The sequence below is a fragment of the Trematomus bernacchii genome, unplaced genomic scaffold (assembly GCF_902827165.1).
Source record: "Trematomus bernacchii unplaced genomic scaffold, fTreBer1.1, whole genome shotgun sequence".
Taxonomy (NCBI): domain Eukaryota; kingdom Metazoa; phylum Chordata; class Actinopteri; order Perciformes; family Nototheniidae; genus Trematomus; species Trematomus bernacchii.
In genome coordinates, this window is record NW_022987720.1 from 25963050 (window position 1) to 25978261 (window position 15212).

The 15212-nt window shown below is 43.2% G+C and overlaps 2 long non-coding RNA genes across 2 annotated transcripts; both read right to left on the minus strand.

Annotated features, from left to right (window-relative positions):
- Positions 1 to 144: 144 nt before the first annotated feature.
- On the minus strand, positions 145 to 3805 carry LOC117493649. Its single transcript, XR_004556980.1, has 3 exons — positions 3734 to 3805; positions 3477 to 3608; positions 145 to 205 (listed from the first exon to the last, which is right to left on the minus strand). It is a non-coding gene; the product is annotated as an uncharacterized LOC117493649 (long non-coding RNA).
- A 388-nt stretch (positions 3806 to 4193) lies between these two features.
- LOC117493480 lies at positions 4194 to 8310 on the minus strand. The gene is made up of 3 exons (XR_004556969.1): positions 8265 to 8310; positions 5173 to 5242; positions 4194 to 4373 (listed from the first exon to the last, which is right to left on the minus strand). It is a non-coding gene; the product is annotated as an uncharacterized LOC117493480 (long non-coding RNA).
- Between the last annotated feature and the right edge of the window lie 6902 nt (positions 8311 to 15212).

A 15212-nucleotide genomic window follows, 5' to 3' on the forward strand; every position in this document is an offset into this window, starting at 1 on the left:
ACATGCAGAAAAGGCAACATAACACACAAGGGGACGGGTATTAATAACCAAAAAAAGCATATGATGGGACCTTTAAAAAGATAGAACTGCATGAGCAAAAAAAGCAGGGTTTGAAGTTGTGTGTGTGTGCATCAAACCTCTTTAGTGTCTTTGTCATGAAGGCGATAGCTGGTTCCGCTCTCCTGGTTACTGTGTTCATCCGCTCCTTAGGAAGAGAGAAACATTTTTCTGGTTTAAGATATACTTTATAACAGGCATGGGCAAACTAAGGCCCGCGGGCCACATACGGCCCGTTGGACCTTTTAATCCGGCCCGCGGAATATTGGTACAAAATTGTCCAAATTATAGTAATGACCGCATTAATTTTGCCTTTTTCCTGCAATTCCCGTAATTTCAGTTTATTCCACTAGATGACGCACTCTAGACACAATTGACCACTCTGCAACCCGGCAAGATCTAAGAACCGCATATGTCACCCTTACGGACCGTCCACACAGCAGCGTTAAAAAATCTTGAAACGCTTCTGCCCATTCACTTTGAATGGGGTGACGTCATTTGCCTCACTTTTCGCCGAACTGCATTGTGGGCAGGCGAGCGGAGATTTTCAGGATTTTCAGGATTCAAAGTTGAGCAATGTTCAACTTTTGAAGCTGAGGTGGAAGCGTCAGCCAATCAAATCCTGTGTATGCAAATCTGACAGTTCAAGCGCTAGCCAATCAAACCGCGTGTATGCTGGGAGAGACATACCGCAGGTCATTTCCTCATATTCCAAAAAATGGAGGAGAAATTAGCGGTAGGGAATCACCTGGTGCTTTATGACCAGTCCCTATTTACCTACCGGGATATAAACCGGAGGAGCCAGGCATGGAGGGAGGGTGGCAGAGACAGTGGTAGGTTTTCGCCTGTTTGGGGAGTTTATATCCAGTTTACTTCAAACTTTTTTGCTTCGTATGTCGGGGGCGGGAGATTCATGTGATTGGTTGTTGGTGCCTTGCTCCCAAAAAATCCCCAAGCTTCAGATACGCCCACCTCCAAGATTTTTTTAACGCTGCTGTGTGGACGGTCCGTTACAATGGAGGGGGTCGAGATTAACCTGAGCAATCATGGCGAGTACAGCGAATACAAGTTGTAACAAGTAGTAGCGCTGAGCAAAGAGACTAAAACGCGACCACACACTTATAAAAAACACTTATATAAAGTCAGGCAACACTAACCAGCTTAGTGTGATTCTGTTTATTTTACCTTACTTTAATGACCATCCGTTCGCCGTTATTGACCATTGTGAAGAGGCAGATGTTTTCCTGTTGTTTTGTATTATTGCAGCTATCGGATGGAATCAATACATGGGCTACATGTGGCCATCACAAGTAAAATCATAACGAAAACTACGCCGGTAAAATGTGCCGGCTTATGCCACAATATGATAACAAGTAGTCAATATAGTCTGATTAGCTTTGGTTGCTATGCTAACATCACCTGTAGAATGCCAGAGAAACTTTCATAACAGCGTTGTGATGCCAAACAGCGTCAATTCAGACTGACACACATTCACTGATGGGGATGGGGAATATTTATCAGCTGCTTGTGTGACAGTCAGACAGTGAACACTTTCCAGCGGCCGCTGCCGTGAGTTAACGGGGAGAATAATCTCCGGTGGACGAGCCGCGCTCCAGGCGGGCGGTAATGCCACTGAAACACATTAATAGACAATGCACCACGGCACTCTGGAGAAAGGTATAAGGCTGGAGAAGTAGTTATTTAATTTAATCTGGCTTCGTAGGATTAAAAACAACCCAACGCAGTCCTCTATTGATGTTGTGAGCGGTGTTGCGGAGAAAAGCAACCACGTAAAATGCAGTGTGGGTCTTAAGAACTTCGAAGGCACGTAAACGGTTACGTCATGACGCAAACGATGACGCAATAATTCACCTTTGAACCTAATTCACATTTGAACCTGCATTTAACAATGAGTGGACCAAAGAAAAGAAAAGTCGACAATGAGTGCCGAGTGGACAGCGAAATATTTTTTCACCGAAGTGCGATCAAAGGCTGTATGTCTTATTTGCCAAGAAACCGTTGCGGTATTCAAAGAATACAACATCAGCCGCCACTTTTCCACCAAGCATGCTAACTATGCTAGCAAACAGTCAACGCAAGAACGGGCGGCTACTGCTCAGAGGTTGGCAGCCAATTTAAAGACTCAGCAAAATATTTTTCTCCAACAAACTTCTATTCAAGAGTCAAGCACCAAGGCAAGTTATTTGCTAGCATTCAAATTAGCAAAGGCCAGCAAACCTTTCTCCGAAGGGGAGTTTTTGAAAGAATGCATGGTAGAGACAGCAGGTCTCTTGTGTCCAGAGAGCAAAAACAAATTTGAAAAAATTACTTTATCACGCAGGACAGTGACTCGCCGTGTAGAACTAAGTGACGAAGATTTGGCCAGCGAGTTAAACAAAACAGCTGAGTAATTTAAGTTATATTCGTTAGCACTGGACGAAGTACCGACGTAAAAGACACCGCTCAGCTCTTAATTTTTATCAGAGGGATTAATGACAAATTTGAGATAAGGGAGCTCAAAGGGGAGATTAGCTAATTTTTGGAGTTATTCGGGAAAGCTGACGATTTTCCAGAGCTGAGCGACGCAGATTGGCTTTGTGATTTTGCTTTTGCTGTGGACATACTGACACACATGAATGAGCTGAACACGAAGCTACAAGGGAAAGAGCAATTTGTGCACGAAATATACACAAATGTGAGAGCCTTCAAAGCCAAGTTGACTTTATTCTCAAGACAAATGTCAAACAAATCATTCGCTCATTTCCCCACACTAGCGACACTGAAAGAGGCCCCTCGACGTGTGAAGAAATACAGCAAATCGCTGGACGACCTGCACGGAGAATTCTGCCGTCGCTTTTCTGATTTTGAAAAAAATCGAAAAGTCACTTCAGCTGGTGTCATGTCCCCTGTCACAAGACTGTGAAACAGCGCCGCAGGAGTTGCAATTGGAACTGATTGATCTTCAATGTGACTCCGTCTTAAAGGAGAACTCCCTCAAACTGGAGGAGTTGTATGCATCACTAAGCGAAGCCAAGTTTCCAAACATTAGGAGGATGGCACAGAGGATGGTGGTGTTGTTTGGCTCTACCTACGTGTGTGAGCAGACGTTCAGCGTGATGAACATCAACAAATCACGCCACAGATCCCAGTTAACTGATGAAACACCTCAGATCTGTCCTGAGAATTGCCACAACCAAACTGACACCAAACTTTGATGCACTGGCAAAAAAGGGTGACCAACAACACTGTTCCCACTGAAATGAAATGTAAGTTTTCTTAACTTTTTCAGGTAATGGCTTTTACTTGTAATTTGTATTTGTTCACACAAACACTCTCCATCCATCTGCTACGACCATAAGAAGGCCCCTTTAAGACAACAAAAACAAAGTAAAGCACGCCGAATCACTACTTTCACGAACCTCCAGTTTTTGGATGGAGCTTTTGTAGTCCAGTGATTCATCCTGCTCTTGAATCGTTCCTATTAAACCCAGCAGCTTGTTTTCTTTCTTTTTCAGTGCAGTTTGAACCTCCTGCTCGATCAGCGTCTGCACCTAAATCATAAAAGAAAGAAACTCAGAAACTGAAGGTTGATATTATGATGCACTGTAATCAATTGCAAATGTTATCATGCATTTTCTTTTTAAACATTTACTAATCTCAAAATAATGTCTCTTACTTCAGATTGGGATAACTTGATCTTTTATCACTGGGGTCCAGAGGAATCTGAATGCTTGGTAAAATGCATGATCTGTTTGGTATTTTGAAAAAAAAAAAAGTATAAATATGCCTTATATAGGTATGGTCCTACACTATATTATTCAAATATAGCATGATAGGTCCACTTTAATTAATAAGCGAGAAATACGCTGCTTAAGGAATCTGTCATAACAGTTACCTTCACACTTAGACAGTAAAAGCTAAACAGTGTTTAGTGTTTTACTATGGCAACATTAAGCAGAAGGGCATGCTGATACTTGACAACCCAACCGCTGTATGTACGTAGATTAAAAAACTGGCAAGATACAAATATTTATGAAGCTGTTCTGCAAACAGAATGCTCTTGAGGGTTAATCTCACTGATCGAGTAGAATAAGAGCCAAACTCTTCATCACTTTTTAATCCTTTTGAGGCCTTCACTTCACTCCACGTTCAAACGCTGATCCAATGTTCACTCGAGCATCTCCCGCTAGCTTCGTTTGCTTTGGAGAAGACAGTGTAGGACTCTTTCGTTTGGGGGAAGGTTTAAACGTCTTCTGATCTGCTCTTGAGCGTGTGCGAGGAGTTCGATCTCGGGCATCTGCCATTATGTAACTATACTAAAGAATGCAGAAAGTGAGAGAGGGAAAGGACACTGTCATCAGTCCATCACCTGGCATTAACAACAGCCACTGTTAGATCTGTTCTGTTGTCAGACATTATTGGATTAGTTTCAACTACATCTCTATACTGCAAGAAAACTACTTTTTAGATATCTGTAACAAAATAACCTGGTAAAGAACATTACAATGGAAATCCATGGTTTTAGAGAAGGGATTCATATATTATTTTAGTTTTACAGAATGTTAGCAACAGTCAAATATAACAAACTTTTACAAACTGTGTTGGAGAAAATACTGAATGTACTCTTTAAAGGACAGAGGTGCACATGATAACAAAGGCCAAACTGTAACAGTGAGTGTATATGACAGGATGTATGATTACCTAGAAGAGTGTCAGGACACACTGTTTTAGGCACCTGATAGCTATGTGATTAACATGATGATTCAGCCTCTAGGGAGATAGACATATGACATGCATGATTATTTCTGACGTGGGCCTCAACTAATTTGAACTAAACATTGTTTACTGCTTTGAACCGGTATTCCTCCATCTTGTGACTGTGATACACCCTCTCTTGTATATAAGCATTGAAGGACACTGTTCGGGCGGAATTAGTTGTACCATATGCTGTATGAGATAACTACTTCCATTCTTGCAAGGATAATAATACATGTATCATGTTTTAAAACTCAAGCCAGTTTTTCCCACGGTTATGGCCTTGTACACAACACACAACACGGCCAGCTTCAATAGTCCATAGTGTGTGATTCTTTCAATATTGGTTATTTGTCTCACCTTTCAGTATGTGCAGTAGGCAAGTCCTTAACTTCTTTGCAATGTTGCAAGGAATTCTGTAAACACAACACTAACACAGAAAATAGTACACATTCAGAGCAATTTATAATGCAAATTCCACATTTCTGCATGTGTCCAATGGCTGCATCTATGACAACCATCTTTCCATACAGGAGTTGCAATAATCTGATTAATATTTATATTTGAAGTCAACTCTGGTGTCACACATACATGATGACACTTCAAAAAAGTACATTTGGATCTCAGTCTGACTACCGACTACAATAGATTTAATTTAACACAAATCAGTGTGTAATTTAAGTGTAACTGAAATATATGTATTTAGGATAAACCCCTTGAGATAAAACATCTCGTTTTCAAGGGGACTTCAAATGTAGCACAAACAGCAACACAGCACAAAACTAAATCAAGTCCCATACAAGCTGCATACAAGACGACTACAAACACAACACAACAATTAGAGATTACACATTTGAACATAACAACTATAGAGTGGCGAAGTCACGCCCATCTACTTCCGACCCATGGGACCTTATTTCGGAAAAATAATTGTATTTTTTTTTTTATAAGTCAATGAAGAGAGAAAACGTATCCTTTCGATCCCCGTTTTTGAATTGTGCCATGAATTACACATATGATGTTTGTCAATCTTAAAAAATCCTTTCCATGTCAAAAAGTCACAGTTTGTCGTAAAACGTTTGAAATATAAGACTATGAAAAATACGCAACTAGAAAGACTACAAATCCCAGAGTCGCGTACGTGATGTCACAATTGTTTTCCCTCCACTAGAGATAGCTAAAATCAGCGCCATAGGCTAGATAAGATTACTTTAACAAGATGCCTGTGTGCTTAGTACCAGGTTGTTATCATACCAGCAATGGGTCTTGCTTGTTCTTTCGCTTTCCCGTCTGATGAAAGGACCAGGAGTGTCTGGATCAAGCTAGCTAGTAGCTAGCACGTTAGTTAGCATTACAGCCTTGTCATTTTTATTAGCCTTAACATGAAGTAAACATTAAGTAACCCAAAATTGTTAAACAGTAAGAGTAGTAGGGCATATTTCGTGAACCCTTTGAATAGTACTGTCACCGGTGTGATCATTCTATAATACACCCATTTAAGCCCGGGGGAGAAATGCTAACGCTAACGCTAGCATCGGCGATCTTCTCTACTTCATGCTATCTGCACAAATGGTTGACATTAAACATTAAAACGACCAGGCAGTCAGAGTGAATCAAAGGAAGGCAGGCAGGCAGCTTTGCATGACATTCTTCAGGACGTGTTTCATTGTGGTGATAGTGAGGGTAGTCAATCGTTTTATTGACAAGACAGTAGTGACGGCCATCTTGGTGCCGTGTTTGCTCTGTGAGACCAGAGATGTAGTTCATTGAGCGTTTCACACAAACAAATGTGTTACTTCACAGTTTTACGACACTTTTTTTTTTTTTGACTTGCAAAATTATCTTTTAAATTGAAAAACATCATATGTGTAATTTGTGTGGCACAATTCAAACGGGATCGAAAGATAATCTTTCTTTCTCCATTGACTTCAATACATAATTTTTCCGAAATAAGGTCCCATGGAGGTCCACCGGAAGGGGAAGGACTTCGCCACTCTATAAGGCCACAGGCCGTTTCTCAATCGCGAGGATGCTGGCTTGGTAGCACAGCCGAGCCGAGCATCTTGCTTCAGAAGCAAGGCAAGAATACTTCCTGCTATTCGGAAAACGAAGAGTGGAACAGGCTAGCAAGTGTGCAGGTGTGCGTCATATGAGAGGCCCCGCCTTACATCTTCCGCCACAGATTTGGGGAAATTGGTCCATGCGCAAAGCATTGTGGGGATTTTAAGGACGCAAAGTCTACCCATGTGCAGCCTCGAAATTCCCCCCAAACCAAGGACGCGGCCTCGGTGGAATTCCAAGTATGCTGGAGATTGGAACAGTCCTTCGGCGGCACTCGATGACGTAGCATCCTTGAAATATTGGCTTGGAAGCCAATATCCTCGCGATTGAAATATATGTATTTAGGATAAACCCCTTGAGATAAAACATCTCGTTTTCAAGGGGGACTTCAAATGTAGCACAAACAGCAACACAGCAAAAACTAAATCAAGTCCCATACAAGCTGCATACAAGACGACTACAAACACAACACAACAATTAGAGATTACACATTTGAACATAACAACTATAAGGCCACAGAGAGGCCATGAACCAATGCATTATACATTGTGTTACCCTTGCTTATGTAAAATATATATTCTTCAGTCATCCAACATAAATCATAAACTGATTTGCTCAATTGGATACCCTCCATTTTTAGGTCTTATTTTTAATACAGCAATAAGCTGGTTACACTTACATGTTCTTTATATAGAGTTGATGGAAAAGAAAACATGTTAAATCATCATCATTATATATACTTGCATTAATATTAAATACAATAGAGCTGCAATCTGAACTTTGTTATTACGTTTTATATTAAATTGTCATTCAGATTCATTAATACTTCTGTTTCTTTTGAGAGGGGGCATACTGAGGACATTTGTCACAATACCAGCTTCCTTTGGCGGAAAATGGTTATGTGCCTTAAGCCTTAAGTGCCTCGTCAGTTCCTCCATGTTGTACATGTAATGTATCTAAATCAGTGCTGCAAATACGGGTCCACCGAACCAATCGACGCACATGTGTTAAGATAACCTGTCTTATTTTACGGGTTTAATGGCTCGTAGCAGCCCTTCCTTCTCGCTCGCCCGAGTCGCCTGGTAATCCAAGCGCTCTTTCCTTTTCTTTTGTACATCCATAGTTATATCGGAGAGCCTCGTGAAGTCATTAGGAAGCCTCTATGCTCAGTGAGCATAGAGGCTTCCTAATGACGCTAAAACTATTGTGAGCATTGCTCTCAATAGTTTTAGCATTAGCAACCGTTAGCCGAAGCTTCTATTAAATATTCCTTTGACTAGCAACGAGCTGGTAAACAAGTAACAAGTAAGCTGTATAACGTTAGCTCACAAGACTCTACCACACATATCGAACGATTTAAAGTATGATTTAGTAGTCATGATTGTATGTACCTCCTTTTCCGTTTGATGGTTTCCTGTTTGAGATATAAATAGTGAGCCCTTCTTCTTCTTCTTTGATGTTTATTGGCGGTTGGCAAACCAACTTGTAGGTGCATTACCGCCACCAACTGGAGTGTGGACAAGAGACTATGCAGAAATCAATAAACAAAAGAAATAAAATATAATAAAGAACCAAAACTCTAGATTATTTTAAATGTATCAATTCCTCTTAGAAACGTAATAATCTCACAATACATATTGCCTGATGTTTTCCCTAACAGCCCTGATAGCAACAAGTCATGGAATTTTGCTTTCTTCAGTGTCTGGAAAAGCACATTTCTCTGAGTACTATATTTCCTGCAAAGCAGTAAAACATGCTCAACAGTTTCTGGCTGGCTACAGTGTATACACTTTCCGGTTGGATGCTTTCCTATTACTTAATGTAGATTGAGCCCTGTATGACCTATTCTCATCCGAGAAATGACATTTTCCTCCCTTCTTTTAAACCCCCCTTCCTTCCATCCCCCACATACCTTTGAATTTTATAAAGATGTCTTCCTGTATCACTAAGGTCCCAATGTTCTTGCCATGTTGTTTGTGCATATTTCTGTATGAATGTTTTAACCTCCGCTTTGCTAAGTGGAACTTCTATGTCTATGTTCATAATTCTGAGTGTTTGTTTGGCCAGAATATCCACCTGTTCATTACCCTCCACACCAACATGAGCAGGAACCCAGATGAAACGAGTTGCTATGCCTTTGATTTGCATTTTATATAAAATTAGAAATATTTCATTTATTATGTCCAAGCCTGATCGTATACTCGATAATGCTGAAAAACTGTCGATGCAATTACACTATTATGTATTTCTTTCTCCTCTATCCATTTCAATGCCAACACCAATGCCACAACTCTGTGGTGTACTGACACATGGTCTGTTACCCTTTTCTTTATATGTGTATTACTGCTGCCCCTGCACGCCCTGTCTCTGGATCTTTGGAGCCATCTGTAAATATGATTGTTGAGTCTGAGTGATATACTTGCAAAATAATTCTGGACTATGCGCCATACTGGTAGTAGTTCTTTCTTTTCCTTCAACTCTTTGTATATTGAGGTCTACCCTTGGCAATGGGAATAACCAGGGTGGAATGGACGAGATTGGAACTGTGGGGCAATACTGTATTTATTCAAACCTATACTTGCTGCTTTAAACATCGCCAATCCATCCAAAACTTGTTAAATGTGACTCATTGTGCTCCCAGCAGTCTTTCAAAATACTTTTCGCAGGATGACTATCACAATGCCCCTGAAGGTTTACCCAGTATGCCAACATTAACTTAACTCTTCTTATCCTTAAAGGCATTTCTCCCATTTCCACCTGTTGCTGATACTGGAGATGTTTTAAAAGCTCCACAAATTCTCAGGGCCTGAGCTTGTAGGACATCCAGTTTTTTAAGGTTTGATTCTGCTGCTGCCATGAACGCTATACACCCATAATCTACTACAGGTCTCATGAGTGCCCAATATATATTCAGAAGTGATGATCTACTCGCTCCCCACTCCTGTCCCGCCAAACACCGAAGTACATTGTTGACCTTTTTACATTTATTTTGAACTTTCCTATATGATTGCTCCATTAGCTTTCCGTCAAACCAAACACCAAGAAATCTTATTGTATTAACCTGTTCAAGAGGTTGCTCATACAATTTTAACGATATAGGAGCAATTTTATGCCGTTTTGTAAAACAAATGACCTGCGTTTAGCTACTGACAGTTTGAATCCCCATTTATTTGTCCATTTCTCCACTTCAACTATTGCAGCTTGTATTTTCTTTCCAACATGTGCTACATTGCGACCTTTTGCCCACAAAGCCCCATCATCTGCATACAAAGATTTTCCCACACTTGGATGAACTTGATTAAAAATGTCATGTATCATTATATTGAACAGCAACGGACTACATACACTACCTTGCGGAGTACCATTTCCACAGCATAAACACTTGAATACTCTGCACCTACTCTTACTTGTATTTTCCTGTCCAGTAAAAAATTCATAACCCAATTATATGCTTTACCACCAATTCCCAATGATTTTAACTTGATTAGTAGTCCTTCCTTCCAGAGCATGTCATAAGCCTTTTCAATATCAAAGAAGACTGCAATCACTACTTCCTTGTTGGTCTGTGCTTCCTGATGTCTGATTCTAAGCACAATATAGAATCCATTGTATTCCGACCCCTACGAACACTTTGATATGGGGACAACAGAGCTTTACTTTCTAAGATATATGTTAACCTTTCTGTAACCATTCTTTCCATAATTTTGCATAAATGAGATGTCAGGGCAATAGGTCTGTAGCTAGATGGATCTGAAGGGTCTTTCCCTGGCTTTAGGATGGGCACTATTATCGCTTGTTTCCCATAGATATATATGCGCGAGACATCTTCTTCTTAAATAATGTCGATTCACAACCAGTTGGAGCATTGTCGCCACCTACTGTTGTAAATTATTCTTGTCATAATAGAGTGGTATAGTGACGCGTCCTAAAACCCAGAAGTAAGCTTCTTCCGGTTCCCTCGACAAAAAGCAATGCAATTTCTCCATAGGATTTTGGAAAATAGCTCGAAATAAGGTGATGTTAAGAGCATTCCATGGAATATAACAAAAAGTGTATCTCGAGCCGGTTTCTCAAACTTACCTACCCTACCTTTAACATCCCGAAAGCAATGAATATCTTAAGTGCTTTGACAAAAAATCCATACAAATATTTCATCTGTGGAAGCCGTAGTACTGTAAAAAGCACGACCAATCATTTTAGCCGGCCCGGCTAAAATAACTGGATGGCCTACCTGCCTGTCAGCCTTCCATCTGTGCACAAACTTATCTCGTGCCCTCATTTGTCATGTGCGCGTTCGTGTGTGTTGGAGGAGGGGCTCTGTAAGGAAGTGGCAGATTTTCTCCGGTTGTGTATTTTCAAATTCTAGCAATCTCGAGCCGGTTTCTCAAACTTACCTACCCTACCTTTAAGCAGTATTCTGAATCTTAGTTCAGATTAGCTAAGGCCTGCGTAAGCAATAAACAAATGTCTATCTCCCTAAAGGCCGCTACACACCCACCTGAGACCAAAGAACGCGTACCGAAGGCGTCCCGACTTTTACGTCAGCTACGTCGCCTGCGTCGGCTACGCCGCCCGCTACGCCGCCCGCCTACGAAACACCGCAAATACTTCAGTCGACGAGTGGCAATAACTGTCCTTACCAGCAGGCAGCGGTAGTGTGAACAGCCAACCAGAGTAATTGCTTGGGCCGACTATCTCTGACCTCCCGCGGGAGGTGTCAAAAGGTGCCGTAAAGAGACGACGGTGAGGGACACACCAACCTGAGTAGGGCGCCGTGAATGCCCGACTGCCTCTGACGGCCTCTGACTCCCAAAATCGGGTTGGTGTGTAGCCAGCTTAAGGGCTGAATCATCATGTTAATCGTTGTCACATACAGTAGCTATCATATGCCTAAAAACAGTGTGTCCTGACGCTCTTCTAGGTAATCCTACATCCTGTTACGTACACAGCTACGTAGGGCCTTTGTTATCATGTGCTACTCTGATATTGGAAGAGTACATTCATTTCATTTAGTTACTGGGGTAGTAACTATAGTAACGCAGTGTGGCGGGGCGATCAGCTGTTCGGCGGGCGGAGCGACGCTGCATAAAACTGCCGTGACGTCATCTTCAATGCGAACCACAAAACCAAAACATCAGCCATTAGCTGTTAGCCCTCAGAGCTCACAGCTCCTCATATCTGTTCAGAAACTAGACAAAAGTTAAACAAGTACAAACCACATACTGTCTGTGTCATGGCGAATACAGTCGCTGGTTTATTTATGTCTGTAGGCCGTTGTTGTGAGTGTGGACGGAGCATATACAACGTTAGCTTAGCCTGATCGATCCGATCTCCATTCAGAAAACCAAAAAAAAGGGTTTCTCCTGCCGTCTTGTCTGCAGACTTGTCAAAGCATTAATTCATGGTTTTTACTAACCGGTATCAGTATGTTGTTACTTCGGCATTACATTACATTGCATTTAGCTGACGCTTTTATCCAAAGCGACTTACAATAAGTGCATTCGACCAGGAAGATACAAACTTGAAGAAAACAGAATCATATAAGTACATCAGGTTTCATAGAGCTAAAACATTTAAAGTGCTACTCAACTGGCTTTAGATAAGCCAGTCCTTTATTAGTATATAACTGCTTTGTTAGCAATTCTTTGTTAGTAATTCTATCGCTCGAAGTGGAGTCGAAAGAGATGAGTTTTCAGTCTGCGCCGGAAGATGTGTAGGCTTTCTGCTGTCCTGATTTCAATGGGGAGCTCATTCCACCATTTTGGAGCCAGGATAGCAAACCGACGTGTTTTTTCTGATGGGAACTTGGGTCCCCCTTGCAGTGCTCGTGCAGCGAGCCGTTTGGCCGATGCAGAGCGGAGTGCACGTGCTGGGGTGTATGCTTTAACCATGTCCTGGATGTAGGAAGGGCCAGATCAGATTTTGTTGTAGTTGTAGCCCCCTTGCCAGCAATTCTCTCTGACCAATCAGCAGTCGAGAGTGTTTACGTCACTAGGTTTGCATATTCAGCCCGGTTGTTGGCCCGGTAAGAACCTTGATTTTGGAGGGCCAGAAAAAAGGTAAAAAAGTAGCCCTGTGCCGGAACTACCCCTAGAGGAAAAGCAACAAAAGAAACCGTGCTACGTGCTGCATTGGAAAAGCGCCATAAGTCTGTGCACCAACAAGGGAGGCCAAAGTCTAAACCACGGTCCCCCCCATCTAGGCTCAACCAATCATAAATGTACGGGCAGAGGCCTGAATAATAAAATGTATGCACGCACAAGGTTCAAGGCTTTTTTCCGGAAAAATAGTTACAGATTACAGCTCTGCTGCCTGTGATTTCTATGACCTGACGGAGTCCTTGGCCAAGTGAAATATATCTTTTGCTCTCTTTTAATAAATAGTTGAACTTAGAAATTGTTTGTCTTTCCTGGAATAAAAGAACACGACAATCACCATATTCTCAACAGCAACAAAAAGGCCTTTTTGAACGGCGGTGGAAAAAAGGGAGAGGAGGCAAACTGGAGGGAGCAGGCTTAACATGTGGCAAAAAAGGACATTAAAACAAGTGAACCTTAATGATAACATCGGAACATCATAAAAATGAATTTGAGATTTTGGAACTAAACACAGTAGATATGATGCTATCACAATCAGAAACAACATTTGTAATTTAGGAAGTACAAGGAGAAGAGATTATTTTCTTATGTGATTGTTACGTGCTCCCCTCCTTGTGTTCTGTCCTTTTGGCACAGGCGCACCTAATCTGCCCCTGTGCTCTGCCCAGGTTGTTCCCAACTCCAGTTTATCACGGGGATAAAAGGAAGGCTGGAGGAGAAGGATTCTCTCTCTCTGACACTCCGACACATTCTGCTGCCTGACACTGCAGCCGTCAGTTAACTGTAGTTCAATCAGGAGAGACGTTGATGTATGGAATACATGTTTTTACCGGGACACATGATATGAATGTAATAATTGAAGAAACACACTCCTCAATGTCAGTTTCAGTGTTTTAATGACAAAGATGACGACACCCTGAAACAGAGTAATACAGCGAGGTAAGCTGACAAAGTATTACATACATGCATGTCATCATTAACACAACACAAATATATGCTACGACACCACGTATATATACACCAACAATAGTGGGAACAGTCTTACATGTGTGAGTGGATGAACGTCTCGACACGAGGCGGAGTGAATGAACAATGTTTGAACTAAAATGGCCGCTCAGTACTACCGGGTCAGAGCGCGGCATATCCGGTGCAGTGAGACGCTGCCCTCTAGTGGCCGGCGATAAACTCTTCATCCCCCCCAGACCGGAAAGCTATAGGCTGGAATAGATTAACGGTCTAAATCCCGTATCCAGCTGCCGGACTCGGGCTCGTAGCGTGCCGGCGGCTTCCTCACGCGGCCCGGCCGAGTGGGCTGGGGCAGCGCCGGCGGCGACTGCGGCACTGGGAGCGGTGCGCCCAGGAAGGCACCCGTAGGAACGGCGAGGTCAGAGGACGCCTCATCAGCAAGCGCCGGTGGGGAAGCGCCCATAGCCGAGTCGCGGGGACCATCAGCCAGCCGCTGAGCAAGCCCCTGGGGCGTCGCCCAGCCCGGGCGGATAGGTGGGAGCTGATGTCCCAGGGCAGCGGGTGGCGGCGACGGCGTGGCCGACTGCTCATGGGCGCAGGGTGTGGCCGGCGTGTAGGCACGGAGGAACCGCCGGTTGCGCAGTGTCAGACGTCCCGAACCGTCAACCCTGATCCGATACTGGTCATGGTCCAGCGACTCCACCACGATCCCTGACCTGTCCCATTTGCGGGGGCTCGGGCCTTGCTGGTTCTGGAGGAATACCCTTTCGCCGAGCGCCAATGGGCGGAGCGGTCTTGAGTGAGTCCCCAGAGACTCGGTGGTACGGGACATACGGGTCCGAAGGGCGTCCTCCTTCGCCGCCCATGCCTCGCGCCACAGCGGGCGGATATGCGGGTTCGAGAACTTCTCGAGGCGGTTCACGAAGGGAGAGCGAGCCACCGAGGGGGGGGGCGGGAATGATCTGGCCGGCGAGAGGTTGCAGTCGGGTGGCGTGTTCCGCAACTGCAGCATAGCACGCAGGAAGCGGTCCTGATCAAGGCTGCCCGACGGGCCGGTGTTGGACATCGGAGGCGCTTAGCAGTCTTAACCGCAACTTCCGCCCTCCCATTCGACTGCGGAAAGCTAACGGAGGACACACGGTGTTTGACGTGCCATAAGCGGAGGAAGTCCTCAGTGTGGCTCGCCTTGAATTCCGGACCACCGTCGCTCGAGAGCTCTCTGTACACCGAAGGTAGAGAGAAGACGAGGCAGGTGTTGGACCAGGCCAGCTGAGC